Raw genomic sequence first — 5,000 nt, forward strand, 5'->3', positions numbered from 1 at the left:
TTTTTTCCCCCTCAACTCGCTCTCTCTCTCTCTCTCTCTCTCTCCTCACACTCTGCTTTTCATCTGGAACATATTTCTCTCTTCTCTGTATCCTTAGTCCCTTTATCCTGTAACCCTTCACTCACTCTCGTCCTCTCTCCTCATCCTCAATCATCTCCCTTATTCTCAGCTCCTTTCCTAAGCCCTGAACCCCTCTCCTCGCCCTCAAGTCTCTCTCCTCAACTTCACTCCTCCCCTCACTCTAATCCCCTTTCCTCTCTTTCAGCTCCTCCTCTAAACCCTGAACTTCTCCCCTCATCCTCAACCTCGCCTTATCCTCACCCTTATTCTATCCCCTCATCCTTAACTACCCCTACCCTCACCCTCAACCCCTCCCCTCATCCTCATCTCCATTTTTTCACCCTCAGCCCCTCCCCTCACTCCTAACATCTCCCTTTTCTCAACTTCCCCCACCCTTTCCCTCTCGCTCTAAACTTCTCCCTTCACCCTTAGTCTCTTCCCCCTTCCCGCCCCTCACCCTAAACTTCTCCCTTCACCCTTAGTTCCTTCCCCCTTCCCTCCCCTCACTCTAAATTTCTCCCTTCACCCTCACTTCCTTCCCCTTACCCTCCCCTCACCCTCAGCTCCCCTTCACCCAACCCTCAGTCCCCTCCCCCTTCCCCTTCTATCCAATGAAGTTAGTACAATAAGCTGTATTTATATCTCCGTCTAAATCCATTAGCAAAGAGCAATGGATACAGAAGGGGAAATGTATTCAATATGAAGAGCAAATATTCACTACAAATGCACTATACAGTATGTAGGTGTATTTACACTCATTATACAGATGATTGTGTCGTTTCAATATACAGTAGTTTAGATATACGATAGATTAGTATTCATGTTGCGATTGTCATCAGTTGGAAGGATATAGTTGAATGTTTTTGTGGGTATTTGGGTATGTTTTTGTTGGGATTTGTTATATCTAATTGGAATGCATGCTGTTTTTTTTTTATTATGAAGTATGCTGCTGCTATATTTAAGGAAATGTGTGCTTTATAATCTATGCTTTAATTTTCTTTGTGCGTTCATTGCTGTGCTAGACATATGTTGCTCTATGTTGTCTCTTGTAAATATACGTGAATTAGGAAATGTGCTGACATCTTAGTCGGAAATGACTTACTATTCATCTTGGTAAATATGTTGCTATTAAAGTAGATTATATCAAGCAGCTATTTGTCTTGATGGTATGTATACATATACTGCGGATACTCAGATTCGGATCCTGATATTGCAATGGGACATATGTTGCTATCTACATCATGAGTGCGTTATCAACTTCGTAAACATATCAATATCAATTTTAGAGCGAGAGAAAAAAAACTCTCTTTCTTTCTTCTCTCTCTCTCTCTCTTTCTCTCACTAAATATGTACACACACACACACACACACACACACACACACACACACACACAGACATATATATATGTATATATGTATATATATATATATATATATATATATATATATATATATATATAAATAAATATATATATATATATATATATATATATATATTATATATATCTCTTATATATATATATATATATATATATATATATATATATATATATATATATATTATATATATCTCTTATATATATATATATATATATATATATATATATATGTATATATATATATATATGTATGTATATATATATATATGTATATATATATATATGTATATATGTATACATATATATATACATATATATATATATATATATATATATATATATATATATATATATATATATACATGTATGTATTAGAAAAAAAAAATACATGAAACATAATGATGCTGTCAACACTCAACCACTTCCACAGAAATCAACCATCAAATGGACTACCCCCTGAATATATATATATATATATATATATATATATATATATATATATATATATATATATATATATATATATATATATCCAGAGTGTGCCCTAACTTGACCTTAACCTCCCAAGGGTACAGACGAGGGTCAACAGCATGTCATAAATCACGTTGTTTAGCCGTCTCGGGAGCTGTCGTTGTCAACTCGCTCGACCATCTATCACTGCCTCTGCTAACTGGCCTTCCGAAAACGGGAGTTGGAGGGGTGTCTTCGTTATTTTCGAGAGATCGGTAGATGTGGATTTTTTCCCCCTGTATTTGTATGTAGATTTGTTTGTTTGTGTGTTTTTGTTACTTGTTGGTGTGGATGTTTCTTTGTTTTCGTTGTTTGTTTTGGTTATAACTTTGTTTCTTATTGTGTCTCTCTTTCTGTATCTCTTTCACTTTTTCTGTCAATTTCTCTGTTTTTTTGTTGTTGCTATTGTTTATTTATTTATCTATTTATTTCGAAAGAAGAAGGAAAGAGGATTACGGTGAAGACGTCGGAAAAGAAGCATAACTCGAAGAAAAAGAAGAAAAAATGAAGAGAGATAAGAAGAAGAAAAAAAGAAGAGGAATAAGAAGAAAAACAAGAAAAAAAGAAGAATAAGAAGAAAAAGAAGAGAATAATAAGAAAAAAGAAAAATTAGAGATAATGAAGAAGAAATATCAGTCAGGGAAGAAAACAGGGGGAGAAGAAGAAGAAAAGATTATGAAAATAAAGGAAGAAAATAAGAAAAAAAAGAAGAAAAGGAAGAAGAAAAAGAAGATGAAAAAGTAAAAAAGGAAGAAAAAAAGAAGAAGAAGAAAAAAAGAACAAATGGAAGAAAAGAAGAAAAGAAGAAAAAGAACAACAAAAACGAAGAAGAAGAAAAAGAAGGAGAAAGGGGAAACGAACAGAAATCATCCTCGATTCCTCCCTCTTAGATTTATAAGTCATCAACTGACCTGATTTTCTTTCGTCTAAGTTATCGTTTTTGGAAGGAATTTAACCCTCGCGGATTAAGGGCTGTCGGGGATTCCTCTTTCTCCTATTTATTCTATTTATTTATCTCTCTCTCCTATTTATTCTGTTTATTTATCTCTCTCTCCTATTTATTCTATTTATTTATCTCTCTCTCCTATTTATTCTATTTATTTATCTCTCTCTCCTATTTATTCTGTTTATTTATCTCTTTCTCCTATTTATTCTATTTATTTATCTCTCTCTCCTATTTATTCTATTTATTTATCTTCTATTTTCTGTCCCTTTTGCGTCTTCGACGAATAATAATTTTTCTTTTCTTTTTTTTAGAATTTCTTAGTTGGTTCTCCTCTGCTTCTTCTTCTCTTTCTTCTACTTTTGTAAATGTCTTAGTTGTTTCTTCTCGGCTTCCTCTTCCTTTTCCTTTTTCTCATTTTCTTCCACTGACGTCGTTTATTTCCTTATCCTTTTCTTAATCTCCTCCTTTTCCTACTCCTTCTCCTCCTTTTTTTATTCCCCTTCTGCTATTTTCCTTCCCTTCATCCCCTCTGCTTTCTCTTTTATTTCAATCTGCTCCTGCTCTTCTTCTTCTTCCCCCGTCTTCTCCTCCTTCTCTTTTTCCCCTCTTCTTCTTCTCTCTCTCTTCCTCCTCTTTCTTCTTTTACTTCCATCTCCTCCTCCTCTTCTTCTCTCTCCCTCCTGTTTTCTCTTCTACTTCCATCTCCTCCTCTTTCTTCATTTCACCTTCTTCTTCTTTCTACTACCTTTTCCCTCCTACTTCCTCTTCTCCGCCTCCTCCTCCTCCCCCTCTACATCTCCCCCCCCCCTGCCCCCTTCCCTACTTCTTTCTTCCCTGCCAAGTTCTCCTCCTCCTCCTCCTTCTTTTATTCATTTCTTTCCTCCTTCTCCTCCTCATCTTCTTCCTGTCTCTCTCCCTCATCCTCCTCTTCCTCATCTTCCTTTTACGTCCTCCACCGCCTACCTCTCATTCCCCCCACTTTCTCCACCTCTTCTTCTTCTTCCTGTTCCTCCATATCCTCCTCCTCCTCCTCCCTCCTCCCTCCTCCCTCCTCCTCCTCCCTCTCTTCCTCCTCCTCCTCCTCCACCTCCACCTCCACCTCCACCTCCTCTCCCCCCTCTTTCTTCCTCCCTCTACGTCCTCCCCCATCCTTCCTCCTCCCCCACTTCCTCCCTCTCCCCCACTTCCTCTTCCTGCCAAGTTCCTTCTCAGAGAAAGCTCCCTTGAGACATCAAGACTCATTCCTTAAGACGTCGACCTTATGATTTTCTGTTCCCTTTGATGAATAGAAGGAGAGCAATAAAAGGAAGATATATGCACAGTTAAGAAGAGAAAGAGACGAGATAAAAAGCGATGCGTGAAGTTATATCTATTTCTGGTGTAAAACATAAATGGAAGTGATGTAAAAAGAAAAAAAAAAGGTCGAAGTCCTGTAAGAAAAAAAAATAAGGGCAAGATAAATGTTTTTTTTTCATATCAGGTGCGTACCAAAATTAGAAAGTTTTAGGTACGTAGTGTAAAAAGATACATATCTATATATATATATCCATCTCTTTCTAAGATGCACACACACACACACACACACACACACACACACACACACACACACACACACACACACACACACACACACACACACACACACACACACACACACACATATATATATATATATATATATATATATATATATATATATATATATATATATATATATATATATATATATATATATATACATATATATATACATACATACACACATACATATATATACGCATGTATGTGTGTTACATTATGCAAATACCCGCAGTAAAGGCTGTAAAGTGCGAGATAATGTGATGTTCCCGTGTTATTGGCCTGTGTTGCTGTTCCAAAGGGCGATCCATCTTGAAGTTCCTCGGGGGATGGAGTTAGGTGGACGTGAGCTGCACTTTGGATGGGTCTCTCTGTTTGTCTGTATGTAGGTCTGAGTGTCTGACTGTCTCTCTCTCTCTCTCTCTCTCTCTCTCTCTTTCTCTTTCTCTCTCTCTCTCTCTCCCTCTCTCTCTCTCTCTCTCTCTCTCTCTCTCTCTCTCTCTCTCTCTCTCTCTCTCTCTCTCTCT

General features: G+C 36.9%; 1 protein-coding gene across 1 annotated transcript in view; it reads left to right on the forward strand.

Moving 5' to 3' along the window:
* Positions 1 to 5,000, forward strand: part of LOC138862291 (uncharacterized) — a gene marked incomplete at its 5' end in the record, with an annotated part of 39,983 nt that overhangs the window by 9,706 nt on the left and 25,277 nt on the right. The window lies entirely within an intron of this gene.

This window comes from Penaeus vannamei, chromosome 8 (genome assembly GCF_042767895.1).
Source record: "Penaeus vannamei isolate JL-2024 chromosome 8, ASM4276789v1, whole genome shotgun sequence".
Taxonomy (NCBI): domain Eukaryota; kingdom Metazoa; phylum Arthropoda; class Malacostraca; order Decapoda; family Penaeidae; genus Penaeus; species Penaeus vannamei.